Here is a 20,184-nt window from a genome sequence, read left to right as displayed (position 1 = left end):
CACTGGAAACCATCTTGACGGAGAGGTGTGCGCGCCTCCAGGAATTGGACCAAACGTGTGCACAAGCAAGATGATTGGCCAGAGACAACCCAGAAAGCTAACCCCATTACCATAAAACTTGAGGCTGCGAGCCACATGACAGAGCAATGCTCCTGGTTTCCCTTATTTTCCTGTTCTCTGCCCAGGTGCCCCTTCCCAATAAAGTCTGTTGCTTTGTCAGTACGTGTGTCTCCTCAGGTAACTGATTTCTGAGTTTTAGACAACAGCCCACTCTTGGGCCCTGGAAGTGGTCCCCTTTCAATAACAATAATAGTATTGGAATTTTAGGTACTTCTATATCTACAAAATGTGAGCAATTAATAAAGCCAAAAGATGGACGGAGAGATGAGTGATTACAAGGAAAACTATTGCTAAAGGATAATTTTCAAAATAAGGTACAATTGTGACTTTCATCCAAATAAAAAATAAACAAGTGTCTAAGATTTTATTTAACTCATTAATCAATGAAGGGACCAGGAAGGTATTTTAACCTCTTTTTCAAATATACCACATATATATGGATTGCTAAGGAATTTGGGAAATGAATTTATAATGTAAAGAGCAGAACGGGGCAATATCCAGAGAGAGTAACATCAGTTGCATTCCAGTGGACAAAACTAGCATTTCTATGACAAGAATTATTTGCATTACTGTCTATTCTCTACAAGTTAACTTCTGTCTCTGCAGGGTTGTATACAGCCTAGTCAAAGACAAACAAAGGCATGCACATTTAAGGAATCTGATGGTCACTGACGCTCCACATAAAAGATAGCCAATAATGCCTTCTTCCCATTTCAAAATCTCCCATATTTTTCTCTCCAATATTTCTCATCTTTGTAGGTATGTAGCTGAGTAAGTCTTAGATTTTTTTTGCCTCTGTGAGCAGGGATCTGGGAAGAAAGAGTTGGGATCCTTATCCCTTCTGTCATCTAACTAAGAAGGTCATTTCTAACATATGGTCCTTTTTGATAAACATTTAAAAAATACCTTGGGACTTCCCTGGTGGCGCAGTGGTTAAGAATCCGCCTGCCAATGCAGGGGACATGGGTTCGATCCCTGGTCCAGGAAGATCCCACATGCTGCGGAGTAACTAAGCCCGTGCACCACAACTACTGAGCCTGTGCTCTAGAGCCCACGAGCCACAACTACTGAGCCTGCACGCCACAACTACTGAGCCTGCACGCCACAACTACTGAAGCCTGCGCACCCTACAGCCCACATGCTTCAACGACTGAGCCCATGTGCTGCAACTACTGAAGCCCACACGCCTATAGTCCATGCTCCACAACAAGAGAAGCCACCGCAATGAGAAGCCCACGCACCACAATGAAGAGTAGCCCCCGCTCGCCACAACTAGAGAAAGCCCGCCGCAGCAATGAAGACCCAATGCAGCCCAAAATAAATAAATACCTCATATTCTGCTTTAATATCATTTAAGGTTTCAAATCAAATGTCTTCACCAAAAACAAACTCAACAGTGCCCTGCACTCAATCTTGATATACTCCTTACGTCATACCTTCCTCCTCTACACTAAAAAACATGGGTGTAGAAAGGTGGACTTTGGAGGAAAAAATTGAGGACATGACAGCTATATTTGAATACCTTCAATCTGTTCTTTTTGGAAAAGAGAATGGATTTCTTTTGGAGTTTCAGAGAATAACATTAACCAAGAGGTGGAAATTACAGGGATGCAGATTTTTGCTCAACACAAGAAATGCAATTTTGCCTCTAGAGGTGTTTTCACCAAAGCACTGGGCTTCCTTTTTACATAATGACATCCCCATCACTTGAGTGGCTAGCAGAGGATGTGCCTCTTCTGTTAGAGATGCCCATAGACCCTTAGAGGAACAAGATGGACTCTGTCTTGGGAACCAAGCTTCCAAGCAGCAGCTCTCAAGCTTTAGCATGCGTAAGAATTATAGGAGAGCTTGGGGAACACCCAGATACTTGCTACCTACCCCACCCTTCACTTCCAAAGATTCAGATTTAATTGGTCTGGGGTGGGACCTGGGATTCTGCATTTCTAAGGAGCTCCCAGGTGATGCTGATGCAGCCCTCCGAGGACTCTACCTTGGGTGGGCATTCTTTAGAGGGCCCTGTGCAGACCTTCTCTCTTTTGCACTCATCCTTACAGGGTACAGCATCTATGGGTTGAGAGGCTGTGCCCATGAAAAGCTTCCTTCTTTTCTAGATCACTCTTAGGGCACTTCCTAGAATTCCCTGACCAAAGACTTCCAGCTTCCTGCCTGGGCCTGCATAGCCTTCTGCTCTTGAATCAGCATCCTGATGAGTCTCTGTTAGTTTGTTTTTAATTTAACTCAGAGATGGATATGGGGTCTGCGAGGGTTGAATTGTTGAAGTTCTAAACCCTGGTATCTGTGAATGCGACCTTATTTGGAAATAGGGTCTTTGCAGATATAATCTTGTTAAGATGTAGAGTTAAGATGAGGTCATGGGCTTCCCTGGTGGCGCAGTGGTTGAGGGTCTGCCTGCCGATGCAGGGGACGCGGGTTCATGCCCCGGTCCGGGAAGATCCCACATGCCGCGGAGCAGCTGGGCCCGTGAGCCATGGCCGCTGAGCCTGCGCGTCCGGAGCCTGTGCTCCGCAACGGGAGAGGCCACAGCAGTGAGAGGCCCGCGTACCGCAAAAAAAAAAAAAAAAAAAAAAAAAAAGATGAGGTCATTAGGGTCAGCCCTAATCCATTATGACTGGTGCCCTTATAAGAAGAGGGGCATTTAGACACAGACACATACAGAGAGGAGGATGCTGCATGAAGACACAGAGATGCAGGGAGAACAGCAGGTGATGACAGAGGCAGAGTTTGGAGGGACGCAGCTGGAATGCAGAGGACCGATGGCATGGCCAGGGAATGCAGAGGACTGATGTCCATCGCCAGAAGCTGGAAGAGGCAAGGGAGGAGTCTGCCCTAGAGCCTTCGGAGGGTGCTAAGTGCATGGCGCTGCTGACACTTTGATTTTGGAATTCCAGCCTCCAGAACTGTGAGACAATAAGTTTCTGTTGTTTTTAAGCCACCTGGTTGGGTACTTAGGTACAGCAGACACCAGAAACGAATACAGGGATTCTGGCTCCACAGGGCAGTTTCTCTGAAAAGCAGAGCTGGTTGTCTACAGAGCAGACCCCCTTTAGGAGGGGACAAGGGAGGGAGTGAGGAAGGGTTGTTTCACTCTCCAAAATGTGATGAATGAGAAGACAGAGACTAGAAGAAGTGAGTGAGAACTGTGGTTGAGAGGAGTTTGGATTTGCCTTGAGGTGGAGGAGAAACGCAGGTTAAAAGTGGATGAGAAGGTCAGGGAAAAAAAGGAAATCAGGTCCACGACAGGAGGAAACAGAAGCAGCAGCTAGTTATCCTGTACTGAGGCTGACATTGCCGTTAGGTTTCCTTAGTTAATGGGGATGACACATACATGCACACACACGCACATGTGCACGCACACACGCACACACCAATGACAACACACCTTCTCCACTGTTTCCTTTATGGTCCCAGGTTTATAATCACACAAGCATCTAAATACTTCTTAGGACCAGACCAAAAGACCAAGCATCGGATGTCTCACTGAAACTGTGCTTGTTGATTATGTTGTACAGGATCCTTCATTCTCTCCCATGGAAAGGTCGTTGGATGGAGTGGTTAGGAGCATCAGGAGTTAACTTCTAAGTGAATAGTTATCTGGCTTGTTTTTCCCTATTTTCTAATAGCCCATAAACCCTTCTGTCCCTGTGCTCTGGACACGTCATCACAGAAACAGGGATAGACACAACTCCCCAGGGGCTGTGATTCCAACTTCCTTTCAAATCCAGAAAATTCCACTCTGGGCTCCTTAGGCCCCTAGATTCTTACAAAAGTCCAGTGGGAGCCAAGGAGTTGGGGTTGCTTACAAGGAAATGTCTGGCTTCCTAGTCATAGTTGGGGCAATAGAGAGTTTTGTGGTAAAGGGTAAAAAAAGAAATAGAAGGAGCCTGAGTGCCCTTTTCTCTGCCTGTTTCTTGCACCAAATAGAAGAGACAAGTGGAGTGTGACCTTAAGTGGTTTTCATGGATGTGATTCTTTCCAGGACTCTATAGATGGATGGAGTAGAATTCATGGGGAAAGTCCCTGGGGCCAGATGAGGAGCAGGCAGGGAAGGGATGTGGTAGAGACAATTCTTCGGCAAGGGCTGGAGGAGGCAGGATGTCTGGGGCTGAGTCTTGGGGTGATTCTTTTTCTTGAGTCTTCTCACATCATCCTACAAGTCTCAAGAATAAAATTCCTACCCAAAGCGCCAACCTTTTAGGATGACATTTGGCTTCTCAAATGCTTTCTCTCCAAGTAGGGGGAGAAATAGAAAGAGTTTTAGAAGGATCTTGGTGAGAGGGTGAAACCTATATTTCAAATCTCTCTCCTGCCCAGGAGTGGATGCTAAATCTCCATTAATTGGGGATCCTTCCCCATTCCCTAGGTTGTGTCTAAGTTTGGAGGGCAGAGAGAGTGGGAGTGGCCTTTATATGTGGAAAGGGAGGCTGTCCTTCCTCTCCATCTGTCTATACTGGCACCCACTAATATTCCCTCCTTTCCTTGTGGCCTCCTATCAAGAGTCTACTTAGATGGCCACCTGTCTTTCTAGGCACCATACTCAGCTGTGTCTCTCGTGCTCATAGGCAAGGCTTGGTGCTAGGGAACTCTGCCAGGCTTGCCCTCTGTTTGTCCCCTCCTCCCAGCCCTGGAACCCAGGTTCAGGTCTCTCTGTTCTCTGATCCTCCAAACCCACCTGTGGTTTCTATTATTCTTCTCCCCAGGACTGAGATGGGGACAGTGAGTCAGGAAGTGGAGCCCCTTCTCAGCAACACAGGTATCTTAGGTCTCACACTTTCCCTGCATCCTTCCTGTGCCTCAGTCTACAGAACCTTTATCTAGTCTAGGTTGGGGAAGACGGATTGGGACCTAGCATATATCCTTCAAAAACTACATGGTAGGGCCTCCCTGGTGGCGCAGTGGTTGAGAGTCCGCCTGCCGATGCAGGGGATACGGGTTCGTGCCCCGGTCTGGGAGGATCCCATATGCCGCGGAGCGGCTGGGCCCGTGAGCCATGGCCGCTGAGCCTGCGCATCCGGAGCCTGTGCTCCGCAACGGGAGAGGCCACAGCAGTGAGAGGACCGCGTACCGCAAAAAAAAAAAAAAAAAAAAACTACATGGTATTAAATATATGCTCTGAGTCCTTCAAGATTTTGGTCCAAATTCTTAAAGCCAGGATCTTGATGACTTTGTTTTCCTGTTTCAGTCTCACAATCCTTCCCTGAAGCAGTATATAGAACTTTTTTTCTGGGGCCTGGATAGGAGGAAGGTTCTGGAGGTAACAAGAAGTCTGTAGCACAATACATCATCGAATTACAATGTCATACTAGGATGCTATAAAGTGTAGACTTGTCCTAGAAGCAGTGTGGGAGGCAGTGATACATCTGAGGATGCATTCGAGGGGAGCAAGTGTGGATGCAGGTGTCTCCATTCAGGACCATGGAAAAAGTCTAGGCAAGAGATGCTTATGCCCTGACTTAAACTGTGGGAGTGAAGAGGAAACAGGTTTTTAGATGTACAGGACCTAGTGTCTACAAGATTTGGTGACTCTTTATACGTGGAAAGAGAGGCAGTGGGTGAAATCTAGGGTAACTCTCAAGTTTATGACTTAGAAGACCAGCTACAAAGAAGATCACCAACCAAAACAAGGAATGTAAGGAGAACAGGCTTGGGTGGGATGCTCTGCTAAAAAGAGGCTAATTCATGCAGTGGAAACAGCATGGTCTCTCTATTGCTGCGTGACACATCACCACAGACGTAGTGGCTTAAAACAACACACACTTATTATTTCAAAGTTTTGTGGGTCAGGAATCTGCATATGGATTAGCTGGATTCTCTAATTTAGGGTCTCTCACAAGGCTGCAGTGAAGGTATTGAACAGGACTGAGGTCTCATTTGAAGGCTCAACTGGGGAAGGATCACCTTCCAATCCCCCTTACATAGCTGTTGGCAGGATTCAGCTCCTTTAGGGCTCTTGGACAGAGGTTTCCCTTAGTTTTTGCCAAGTGGGTTTATCCAATCTGGCCACTTGCTTCGTCAAAGCTAGCAAGGGAAAGCCAAGAGAGTCTGCTAGTAGGGTGAAAGTGACCATCTCTCATAACCTAAACTGGCAGCAACATTCTATCACAACAGCAACATTGCCATATGCTATTCATTGCAAGCAAGGGACTAGGTCCAGTCCACGTTCAAGGGGAGGGCATTACACAAGGATGTGAATCCCAGGGTGTGGGGATTATTGAGGGCCATCCTAGAGCCTGCCTGCCACGTTCAGACAGACCTAGAATTGAATTTTCCCTTTGCCACTCATTAGGTGGTAACTTTGAATAAGTTCTTTGATTGCTCTAAACTTATTTCCTCATCTACAAAATAGGGATATTTCTCACTGGATGGCTGGTAGGTTAAACAAGACAATGTATGTAAAAAACCTAGGACCCTCCCTTTCCCTCTGCCATGCTGCTTAACAGCTTTCCAGATAATTCCTTCTTTGTCAGCCTGGGGCTCAGAGTAATGACTTGGCAGTGAGCTGCATTTGCCCTTACGCTGATAGAAAGCATGAGTGAGAAGTAAACCCTAGTAATCACGTCACTGGGATTTGGGGATGGGTGTTACCACAGCAAAATCTAGCCTATCTTGCCAATACATCCTCCCAAATGGGTCTACATATTATTGATGTATTGTCCATTCCTTTACCTTGAATGGTGTACTGCATTTCAAGCTGGTTTTCACATTGTTTTTCACATTGGCTTCATTTCTTAATACTGTCATTTGGTGCCACAGAAACAAAGCAGATCTCTTTCTGTGTTATTGTTTGCCTAAAGGCCCAACTTTAGTTGTGGCAAGAGAGGATGTCTCAGACAAGGGCTGTTATTTCCCAGCCTTTGAGGGATCCTGCTCTGGCAGGCTGAGTAATTTGTTAGAGACTGAAGGGATGGGCAGGAGATGAAGTGTCACCAGCAACAGGAAAACACGCTCACATGCTTTCTTCCTGTGTGTCTGGCAAGATTTTTAATTGTTTCTAAAGAAATCAGCCAACTGATATTAACCATATGGAACTGTTAAAACACGGGGTAACAGAATAATAGAGTGGGATCATGTTTCTTTAGTTGTCTGTAAAATGGCATGTAATTTGTAAACCAAAAATGGTGCCTAAGGCAACAATCACAGCAAGGTTCTTCATCTGAAATTCCTCTCGAATTTTTCCCAAAACGATTCCAAATGGATGGCACTCTTTAAAATACTTCATTTTAATGGCATTCCTTAAAGGACCATTGCACTTGCAATTTTTCTTTTTTATAAACCTAATCATCTGCCTGATTATGGGTCCCTCCTCTCCTCCCACACTTCATATAATATGCAGCATTTTCTTTCCTACTAGTGCCCCAGGGGTCCCTATTTGGTCACCATTTCAGGAGATGTGTCATGTACCTGCTCTGGGCAGCATTACAGGGATTCTGGGTGTTGCTATATAAATTTTCCAGAAGGCATGCTTTTAGCTTAGGTTTTATAAACACCTAATTTAGGGATAAGGATTAAAATCACATAATGGGAGGAAATACATGTTGTTAAGTAATGGTTAAACAAAATATGCTGTATGAAACAGACAGTAAATGACAGATGGCTTTAGAGGCAGTATGATTTTGGCACTAACGACCAATCCCCCTCCGAATTACAGTGCGGACGGATTCTCTCTAGGAGGGCCTGGAGTGAGGTTTCAGTCTTGTTCTTACTCCAGAAGCTCTTCTTTTATGGTCCTGGGTATATTTCTCTGACTCTTGTTAGGCATTTTTCATCCTCCAGTGGTCCAAGTCTGATGTCATAAGAATCCAGATGGGCACGTGTTTGGATCAAGGCTGCTGAACTTACTACAGTGGGCTTTCTGTCTGTCTGTCTGTCTCTGTTTCTCTCTGTAATGGCTCAGAGTTTAGGTTTTAACACAGCAGAGACTTAGAGACTTTAAGGCTCAAGGACTAACCCAGATCTTCTACTGTTGGGCTCCTTCTATTCCTACTGCATGACTCAGCGGGGATCCTGAAATTATGGCAACATACCCTTCCAAATGCAAACATACTCTGCACTAGGGCTTCTCCCACTTCACTGTACTTAATAGTCACCAGAGGGAGGTGCTTGTTAAAAAACACAGGTTTCCAGATTCCACTTCTGACTACTGAATCAGAATATGGGAGAGTGGAGTTCAGAACTCTACTTTTTTTTTTTTTTTTTTTTTTTTTTTTTGTGGTACGTTGGCCTCTCATTGTTGTGGCCTCTCCCGTTGTGGAGCACAGGCTCCGGACGCGCAGGCTCAGCGGCCATGGCTCACGGGCCCAGCTGCTCCGCGGCATGTGGGATCTTCCCGGACCGGGGCACGAACCCGTGTCCCCTGCATCGTCAGGCGGACTCTCAACCTCTGCGCCACCAGGGAAGCCCCAGAACTCTACTTTTTAAAGCAAACTTCTGAGATGATTCTGACATCTATAGGTCAGATAACTCCCTCCATGAAAAACACTACTTATAAGATGCCCTCCCCTGCGATGTGAAGATTCTAGAGGATTTCTCAACTTTGACTGGGGAATGAATATATCCTGGTCTGAGTGACATCTGAACATCTCTCCTTCATTACTCAAGAGGCTTTTTTTCTTAGATGATTTTCTTGCTCTAACTTTCAAATGTATTTCACTAAGTTCTTGCTGCTTAATTGGGTGATGTGTCCCCTTAACCCAAGCAACAGTGCCAACACTCACGCTTGCAAGGCTGGGATATGCAAGAGCAAGGAACCCATCATGTTTGTCATAACTGGTAAGTGTCTGGGAGAGTCTACTTTTTAAAGATATTTCTTTCTTTCTTTCCAAAGATATTTCCAAATAAATGCCCAACAAGATCATGACCTCATTGAAGGCAGCAATAAAAAGAAATTCCTATACTTCCGTTATAGAATTATTAACCTCCATTATCTGTAATATGGTGGTGATCTGAAACTCCTTCCACTACAACACACTTGGGAAAGCTGAATAAAATATAATCAATGTATTCTCAAATGCAAAGGTGAGAATGAAAAGAAGTAAGAGAAATCCTTGGGGGCCTGAAACAAAGAAGTTGAAAGCCCAAGCTCAGAAAGTATTTGCCAATTTCAGAACCAAGAAACATGGTTTCAATGGCTCTGTGGGGACAAAAACAAGATCCTAGCCTTGCAAAAGTCACGGGTGGTTCTGAGAATGCTGTATAAATCGGGGACCCTTACAGGTATACATTCCATGAAAGAGTGGGCTAGAAAACATTTGCTCCACAAGGGAGATGAGAAATAAACGAGTCTGTCTTGGCCAAGGTTCTGAGTGAGTGAAAACATCCCCTCAAAAGTAGTGACCATATATACCTGTTGGCACATGGGTTTGGATTCACATTTATACCACATTGTCCTGGAAATTCCAATGCAGGAAATTAATATAAAGTGACCACAGCTTTATAATATTCCCAGGCTTTTAGCAGAGGAGAAAAAAATTTTTCCTGGAGGGATAAACTTTCAGTCCAAGATTCAGAGGATTCCTATAGATAAAACTCAGTTAACTTGTGCTCACGATCCAAAGTTGCAAACATGTATAAGTAAGCTACTATTGGCAGAAACAACAAGTAATAGAAGGAGGACCACACACCTTCTTCAAGAACTTCAGGAAATGAAATTATCCAACACAGGATATAAAAATTAGTTATATTTAAAACATTTCAAGCAAAATAAAAAGGAATTGAAAGCACAAGAAAGCAACTAACACTATAAAAAAAGACTAGGAGGATTTAGGAAAAAAACAAATAGAATTTCTAGAAGAGAAAAACAAAATGGCTAAAATTAAACTCTCAATGGATGAGTTAATAGATTAGATACAGCTGGAATGAGAATTAGTAATATAGAATATAGGTCCTTTTAAAGATATATAAAAGCACCAAGTAAGGAATATGAATGGAGTAATATTTTGTTGTTGTTGTTCTCTGCTGAATCCCAGTACCTAAAACAATGGCTGGCATATAATATTTGCTCAAATCATGTTGAATGAATAGTATTTAGGCCAAGGATCTAGGAGTGCTTGTTCTACTAACTCTACTTCCACCCACAAATTCTTGATGAAACTATATCAAGGAGAAATGGAGAAATATATCAAGGAGAAATGTGCTAATTAGGCAAATGATAACTAAAGTACTACTTCACTTTTGGCAGGAACAGTTGCTGATACTCCAGCTAGAGAGCCCTGATCAAAGCTGGTCTGAGCAAGCTTTTTTAGTATGAAAGCTAATATTTCTTTTCTATTTCCTTAAACCCGAACCCTAATTTTGGGTTATGATGTAGGAAACGGAGTACATATGCAATGAAATAGAAAGAATAAAAGACAGTGATCAAGATCAGTCTGCTTATGACATGGGATAATAACAACAGCAACTAGCATTTATAAGACACATACTATGTGCCAGGTGCTAGACTAAGCACCTTACATGAATAATGTCTTAGCATGTTAACAATACCACTTAACATTTATTGAGCACTTACTATGTACCCGGCGCTATGTGTTAGATGCTGCATATATATCATCATGTTTAACCTTCCCCACGATCCTATGAGGTAGATAGGGAGAGGTGTTAACTCTCCAGATGAATTAACTAAGTTTAGAGAGTTAACTTTAAGTAACCTCTCTAAAACCCCAGCAACTGAGTAATTAAACCTAGATACAGACCAGTGATAACACTGGTCTGTATGATACCAAAGCCCATGTAATTAATCATTAGATCATTAGTGATTTATTTTGGATTCTTACATATGAGCCTTTGTAACTTTGATATTCTGGAGTCCATGGTGATGGGTATTATTGTGACCTGTGACACATTTTTTTCCCTTTAGATTTCTGTGTAGCCACTTGTTTTAGCTTCATGAGCCCTGGGCTTTGAGTTAGATGTTATGTCTAGATTTGTATTGGACCTTAGGATTTTTTAGCCAGCTACCTTTTCCTAGAATATGTCAAAAACACCTGATTTTATTTCATGCAAAAAATAGGTATTTTCTAGGAAATTTCTTAGGCAAAGTTTAACTGTTAACTGCACTTTCTCCCCCCTACCTTCCTAATGTTCTCCATTCCACAGCTAGAGCTTCTGTTTATTTCCTTAGCTTCTTTGTGATCTTCTATATACCCTTCCTGTTTGGGTTCTATGTAAATAAAGTAAATTTACATCACACCAGGACACAAGGTATTTGTGATAGTATTAGAGCTTTTAAATAGTTAAGTATTTCAGAAATACAAGAAAACAGAAAGTCATATAATAAACACATGTGTACTCCATAAATGGCTTAATAATTTATATTGTGTTAGATCTGATGAAATATGGTAGCAAGAGTGCAATAAATATTTGTTGAATATTTACCAGCTGGTGGCATCTTTAGGATGATGCCTACCTACTTTTGTCTTTTTCGGCTCCATGACAGCCTTTAACCAATTATTTGTTTGGCCCTGTAAGACAATTTTCAAATCTATCCTTATAAAAGTTCCTTGCATGTTTAGGTCATCTAACAGTCGGCAAATGTGTCTCCAGGGACGAATGCCCCTTTCTCATTCTTGGCTGTTTTGTTTCATCCAAGCTGGGTGGCATCTACACACACACACACACACACACACACACATACACACACAATGGTCCTTGTGTCCCACTGCTCCTGACTAATGTGATAAATAAATATATGTATATATATATGTATTTTAATTGTGGTAAAATATACATTTTAACCACTTTAAGTGTATAGTTCAGTGGTATCAAGTACATTCACATTATTGTACAACCATTACCATCTCCAGAGCTTGGTCTGATCTATATTTTACAATTAGTTAGTTAGCATCAGGGGCCTTTACCACACAGAAGACAACATTTTATCAAAAGCTTTAGCTGAGGCTTAGATGTGAGTGTATATTTGGATTTCTTGGAGGCTGCTACAAATTTGTGACCCTGGGAGAAGAGGCTTTTGCACCAAATCTTAAAATTATTGAGAGAAAGCGAATTATAGGAATTAACAGCTGGTACATAGCCTAAAAGATTTTGTAAGTGAAACCCCATAATCTTCAGCAGTTTTGTTAATCTTGCAAATGATAGAGATGGACAGGGCAAGATGACCTAGATAGAAATGTAAAGAACTAGAGAAGAGGTCTGTGGTGATAGGTGATGGGGCAGCACTCTCACAGTTTGTACACTCAGTGTAAGGCCAGGTATATGAGCCCAGAAAAGAAATTTAGGATATACGTCAAATACGAGAACTGCCAACACTTTTAAGTGAGAAGACAATTCGGGTTGTACTAAAGTGTTTCCTTGCTTTCGGCCCTGCTCCAAGAGGCGAGCTGTTAATGCCCTGGTGTTCGGTGTGGCATCACACGTGACCATGCTGACCGTCCTCAAAGAGGACGATGTCATCTGTCACTTCTTAAGGGCAGCCATCTAGGTTTTGGAGCTCAGGTGATGGTCACAAAGTATATTTCTTTTTTTTTTTAATAAATATGCTTTTTGCAATGGTTATACTCTTTGGTTGCAAAAGAAATATAGTTGAAATTGATGAAAGTTGCAAAACCACTAACTCATGTGGAATGAATGAATAATCACACCCCTGAAAATCCGGATTTATTTTTCAAAATCACTTTTTTTCAGATGAACTCACTCTACCGAAGTTCCGGGAGCAAGAGGCCCAGCTGTCACCGATATATTGCAACAGCAGTTGGCATGGTCTCTAGAGTTTTTAGCTTGGGAGTGGCAGATTATCTCTGTGTTACAGGTATGGTGGCTCTGTAAGATCATTCAAACTTGGACACTTTTGAAAGCTAAAGAGGGCACTGTTAATAATTTTGTGGGGATAACAGTCATAAGATGGATTGTCCTGGGGAAACCATGATGCCCAAGCATACAGGAAAAGTATTTGGTCACGTGTTCAATTACAGCTCATATCTATTTAACGACATGTGCAGTGAACGCTGCGAGAACTGTCAATTAGGCATCAAGGTAAGACATCCATGTACACATTTGTCATTAGTATCAGTCCTAAGCCCTTGCACTGAAGAGTAACCCTCCATCAGTATGCTGAACTGCTGAATGCTGTAGCCAAGGAGGTCGGATCTGAGGATCCAGGTCTGCAGGGGTTAGAACTGAGAACACCCAAAATAAGTGACTGCTATTAAACAGAACCTCACCATCTAGCCTCACAGCAGGGCAATTCTGGTCAATGTCTCAGTGATATCATAAATTGCTATATGTCACAGACTTCTAGTGACCTGTCTCCATAGCCAAACCCCAGAACTATAAGTCTCCTGTTGCTGAGGATCAACTGGGTCTGCCAAAGGTAGTCTGGGGATTTTAGTGCTCAAAACCAGTGATTCATACCTGAAATATAACATGTGACAACAGAAAATCATTTCACACTGCCAGCAATTACTGGGAGTCTGCTGCTGGTGGCACCCAGTATGGTACTCTCAAGTCAAACTGCCTGTGTTCAAATCCTGGCTCTGCCATTGACCAGCTTTGTTTCCTTGGGTAAGCTACTTAACTTCTCTATACCACGGTTTCCCTCACATGTGCACTAAGGTTAATACCTGTATGAGACGATGTACCTAAAGCACTTAGTGCAGTGTCAGGTCCATAGTGGATACCTGATGAATGCCAATGCTCATGTTGATGGCTTTTTGCTGGACTGGAGGCACAGAGATGGAGAACACTTGGTTCTCATTCTTATCTGCATCTAGTCTACCTCAGCCAGACCAGGTCCCCAGTGGGGCTTGGTGCCTCACATCCTCCCAGAGACCCACTTTGGTCCCAAATTCAATGACAGCAAACACTGAGCTTTGTATACCTTGTTAGCTACCCATACTCCCCAGCCTTTCCCATCTCTCCCTTATTTTTATTAATAGAATGTAGTTATAGAACAGTTTTAGATTGACAGAAAATTGAGCAGAGAGTACAGAGAGTTGCCAGCAGGCACACAGTTCCCCTCTTATTAACATCTCACATTAGTGTGGTACATTTGTTACAATGGATGAATGAATATCAGTAAATTATTATTGACTAAAGTCTATAGTTCCCTCAGATTTCCTTAATTGTTACCTAATGTACTTTTTCTGTCCCAGGATGCCGCATTACATTTAGTCATTACGTCCTCTTAGGCTCCTCATGGCTGTGACAGTTCTTCAGACTTTCCCTGTTTTGGATGACCTTGATGGTTTTGAGGAGTACTGGTTAGTCATATTATGGGATACCCCACTACTGGAGTTTTTCTTGATGTTTTCCTCATGATTAGCTTAGCGTTATAAGTTTTGGGGGAATAAGATCACAGAGGTTAGAGCCATTTTCATCATATCATATCAATGGTACATACTGTTAATGTGATTTATGACTGTTGATGCTGACCTTGATTACCTGCCTTGAAGTAGAGTTTATCTGGTTTCTCCACTATAAGATCACTCTTTTGCCCCCCACCCCTTTCCACACTGTACTTTTTGGAAGGAAGTCACTATATACAACCCACACTTCAGGAATGGGGCTCCCCCCTTTTTTCAAGGGCACAAGACACAATACCTTCTACTGTATGTATATATGTTTATTAAAATTTGGATATTCTGTGATTGTGAGCAAGAGGTGGCAAGGAAAGAAGTTATTATCTCAGTGGAAGGCTGAGCTCCCAGCCTGAGGACAAATGCTCAGATGGAGATGGGCTGGTTTTCTCCAGTAGTGGTCAAAGCAGTCAAATGAGGTAAAACAATAGGATGAGAGGAAGTTAGAGAAGTGAGTGGTGTCTGTGGTGGGAAATATCTGACAGAGGGACTTTAAATAAATAGAGTATTCCTCTTCTATATGATTTTAAATCCCTTCTTAAACTAAGGCCAGTGGTAATTCTTTGAGTTCCAATGTAATTGTTATGCATTCACTATTTAAGCGGAATTTTTTTTTTTTTTTTTGCGGTACGCAGGCCTGTCACTGTTGTGGCCTCTCCCGTTGCGGAGCACAGGCTCCGGATGCGCAGGCTCAGCGGCCATGGCTCACGGGCCCAGCTGCTCCGCGGCATGTGGGATCTTCCAGGACTGGGGCACGAACCCGTGTCCCCTGCATCGGCAGGCGGACTCTCAACCACTGCGCCACCAGGGAAGCCCTAAGGGGATTTTTTAAAAGCTGTCAGTTTGATTGAAGAGGATTAGAAAAGAAGAAGCAGGAACATTTTTAGACATTTTAAAAGAACTCATTTAGCTGCTTCCTAATTAATCAGTCTGTTTTCTGAGATCAAACTGCTGTATAATTACTAGAGGAAAATTACTCTTAAATAAAGCCCCTGGACTATAGGAAAACTTGATTTTCTCACTGGTACTCAGAAGACTTAACCTGCTTAACAGGGATGAACAATTGCATTAACAGAGTGATTTCCCATCACCCAGTTATTAAGGGTTAATCCTATATTAGAGCTATTTCTTTATAGGGAGTGTTGACAAGGGAAGAGGAAAAACCATCAGGCTGACAGGCACTGAATCCAAAATCCTGAGACATCTACCAGACTAGACATTCTCATTACATTAATATTTTTCTCCCCATTGTGAGCACTGCACTCAAGGTCCCAGGTAGTTTTCATAGTATGTTTCAAGATAAAATCTCCTATATGATAAATGCCAAATTTTATTTAACAAGCAAGGAAGACAGCATCTGGAAGCAAGTCTGCAGGCAGATCTTTAACTTCCAGGAATACTGTTGAAGATTTAATGTTTCTATAGCAACATTTTGTTGTGGCATAAACTAAGTTTGAAGAATGTTGCAGGGTTTGCTTCTGTGTTTCTTTTTTTTTTTTTTTTTTCTTCTTTTTGCGGTATGCGGGCCTCTCACTGCTGTGGCCTCCCCCGTTGCGGAGCACAGGCTCCGGACGCGCAGGCCCAGCGGCCATGGCTCACGGGCCCAGCCGCTCCGCGGCATATGGGATCCTCCCAGACCGGGGCACGAACCCGTATCCCCTGCATCGGCAGGCGGACTCTCAACCACTGCGCCACCAGGGAGGCCCTGCTTCTGTGTTTCTTTTATCTCTGTACCATCTATTACAGAGAGTCTCAAGATTTTATATATTATACATATGCCTGTTTTAATTGTATTTTCTAACATTATTCTCACGTGAAAACTCAGGTAACAATAGAAACTCAATTCTTTCAAATGGTTTTGTGAAAAAGAACTGCATAAAGAAATAACTATTCCCCATTCAAAGCTGTAAATTTCTATGCGAGGCATTTTATTTCTCCAATAGTAATATGCTTCCATCATAGGAAAATTGACTAAGTTTGAATGAAAAATGAGGACATCATTAAAACTATTAGTAAGGCTGGAAACAATGCACTAATTTTTAACCTAATGGTGCTCAGAGAGTGGCATGAACGTTCTTGATTATCCAGTCTTTGATGATGAATGCAGGTCTCTTTAGTCCATTTTAATGGCTGAGATTGGTTTGCTTCAGAAGAAAAAAGATTTGAGACATGAAAAAATTTCCCATCTACAAGTTCCTGAGACCTTTTTTTGTAACCCTGACTGTTAAGTTGCCTGCAGTTTCATTTTTATTTAAAATTCGTTTTCAGCAGGTGGAACTGAAAATTACTGTCAGGAAAGACTGATTTCCAGGGGCGTTAGAATTAGCACACATTTTATGTTTTTACTGTACACATACACTTCTTCCACTTCTTATGAGCTGAAGTCATAATCTTTCCATTGTGATGTCACAATCATTGCACAATAACTAATAAAAGGTTTACATCCTAGTGATTCAGAAGCCAAAAATTGGACTATTGCCCTGTGGATTCTCATTTTATGAAAGCAAGAATGAAAGAAACATAAGATATAAAACTTCATATGCAGATTTTCCCTCTTAGAAATTATATGTTGAAATGAACCTGCCCCTAAGGTGAGTATTTAAAATTTTTTTCTTTAATATAGTAGAGGAGATTTAACTATCATTGCTAAATAAGTTACAGGCTATTCATTAGGCTAAGTGAATTGTCCAAAGGTCAGGATGACTATGTCCCAAACCTTACTCACAACTAAATGATGAATTTTGACAAGGATTCTCAGTGGGGGATCAGGAAGGTTAGAGAATGCATGCTGTACGGGTTTAAATACTTTGAATGTGATTTCTTTTTAAGTATTATAATTCAATGCCAATCTAATACAGGATTAATGTAGTCCCTAATGTTTCCATTTACAAAAGGAACACAGTTTACATGTGGCTTCATCAAAGAGGCAGGAGGGTGCTTCATCTTTGGAACATTCTAGGCGATTCCATCCAATGCCTGAGAATATGTTGTGGTGTGATTTTGGGGAAATAGCAGGTGCCAAGAAATGTCACTTAATCATGTGTAAATATCTGAAATTCTACTCTTATAGTATATGGAGAGACTGCAGTAGTATAAAGAAGACAGTACAAACTTTGGAAACAAAACTCAATTCATAATCCAGAACCTATCACTCACCAGCAGTAGAACTTTGGGCAACCTTGACCTCATCTATAAACTAGAGATAATGATACCTGTGGAATCACTATCCTGGGTCTACTTTCTGGTCACTCCCACTCCCCCTGTCCCTTACTGCAATTCACTATAGAGGCTGGAAGACCCGAAGTTCTTGCTTTCTCATCTCCTTTGCAGACAGGGGTAGCCATTGACCCAGTTCTGGCCAATTAGAGGTAAATGGAAACCTGGTCGGGGCTTCTGAGAGAACTCTTGCTTCCTTGAAAAGGGGCCAGGCCTGAAAAGAGAGCTCACTGGTATTATCTCTTTTCTTTCTTCTCTCTGAAACTTGGGGCTTCATTAGCCATCTTGTATTATGAAGAAACATGAATAAGAATGAAAAGCCAATTTGCTAGGTAGAGCAGAATGGAAAAGTAGAAAGACTCTGGGAGTCTTTGATGGCATCACAGAACTGAAGAAATGCCAACTTCTACATTTATTGTAATGTGAGGGAATTAACTGTCTTTGAGGTTTAAACTACTATCAGTGAGATATTCTGATTCTTGTAGCTGAAAGCATTCCTAACTGCCCATCTCACAAACAGGTTATAATGATTAAATGAAATGATAAAACCTTAGCACAGGACTTGGTTCACAGTAGGCAGAGAATGCATGTTAGCCCCTTTCTCTACCCAATGCTTTCCATGTGTCTTTAAGTACAAAGACACATTAACAGAATAACTCATTAAATGGTTCACACTAATTTATTAATGTTAGCTGCTTTCCTCTTCAGGAGGGGATATAAAAGGCCTTATAGGCTACATCGAGGTTGTGTAGAAAATAGGGAGCACTGAGGGATTTTTAAGTGAGGTTACCATATGGTGAGATGTGCTTTTTAGATAAATCAACCCAGAGGTTTTGTGGGATATATTTGGGATGGGATGGGGCTGGCAGCAGAGAGAAGGAAGGAAAGTCTGCTATAGATGTGCAGGTAAAATGGGGACAGCAACAGCAGAGATGGAGAAGATGGAAGGTAAATTTTATTTAGAAGGTATAATCAGGATTTGGTGTTTAATTGGATATGGATGAGAGGAGCAGGTAGGGGTTAAGGATTAATCCTATGTGTCTAGCTTGAGCATCTACATGCAGTAGGGTAGTGGTACAAATAGAGAAAAATATAGTCATTATTGATTTAGAGAAATGTTAACAAGTTCAGGCATATTGAGCTAGTTGTATCCATAAGGCATGTTGAATATCTGAGCCTGAAGCTTCAGGGAAATGTGGAAGCCTTCAGTTTAAAAGTAGTCATAGCTTAAATCATGAGAGTATATGAGATTAGCCATAAAGAAAATATGTAAGTTTAATTTTAGTGTGTCTGAAGATAAAAAATGAGACTAATAAAATGGATGTTAATAAACTACCAAGAATTTAATGCAAATGGAAGTGTGGCCAAGATAATGGAGTGGGAAGATCCTGAGCTCACCTCCTCCCACGAGCACACCAAAATTACAACTATTTACAGAGCAACTATCTATGAGAATGACCTGAAGACTAGCAGAAAAGATTTTCCACAACTAAAGGTATAAAGAAGGAACCACAATAAGCTGGGTAGAAGGGGTGGAGACATGGTATAGTCAAGACCCATATCCTGGGTAGGCAACCCACAAATGGATGGATAATTACAACTGCACGGATAATTACAACTGCACGTTTCCCCGAGGAACAAGGGATCTGAGCCCCACATCAGGCTCCCCAGATTGGGGGTCCTGCACTGAGAAAATAAGCCCCCAAAACGTCTGGCTTTGAAGGCCCACAGGGCTTGTATATGGGAGAGGCAGAGGGCTGTAGGAAACAAAGACTCTGCTCTTCAAGGGTGTGCACAAAATCTCACATGCTCTGAGTACCAGAGTAGAGGCAGTCATTTGAAAGAAGTCTGGGTCAGAATCACTTGCTTAACTTGGATAACCTCCCAGAGAGGCAGGAGGCAACTGGGACTCTCCCTGGGGATATAGACACTGGTGGCAGCTATTTGGGGGAGCTCAATCTACTATGAGGACAATAGTACTGGCAAGTGCTTTTTATAGTCCTATCTCTAGCCTATCAGCATTGAGGGCTTACGTGCCCACCAGCAGGCTGGCACTAGCTCTGTCCCCCTTGGGCCAGGCAGCCAGCAGCCCCAGGACCTGGCCCAGCCTACCAGCAGGCCAGCGGCCACCACATGATACTGGGCCTGGTAGCCAACCAGGCTGGGGTAGCCCCATTTACCAGTGTGTCCACAGTAGTCAGCTCCACCAAAACAGAAGGGCCCACAAAGCCAACGTAGGGAGCATGCCTGGAGCATAAAACTCTGGTGACCAGAGGGGAATGTGCTGTGGGGCCCCATAAGATGTCTCCTACATAAGGCCACTTCTCCAAGATTGGGAAATGTAACTGACCTACCTAATACATAGAAATAAACACAAAGAATTAGATAAAATGAGGAGACAGGGACTAAGCTCTGAAAAAAGGAATAAGACAAAACCCCAGAAAAACTAAGCAAAGTGGAGATAAGCAATCTACCTGATAAAGAGTTCAGGGTAATGATCATAAAGATGCTTAATAAATTTGGG

This window comes from Mesoplodon mirus, assembly GCF_964341445.2.
Source record: "Mesoplodon mirus genome assembly, chromosome: 11".
Taxonomy (NCBI): Eukaryota; Metazoa; Chordata; class Mammalia; order Artiodactyla; family Ziphiidae; genus Mesoplodon; species Mesoplodon mirus.
Note: the sequence above shows the minus strand (reverse complement) of the source record.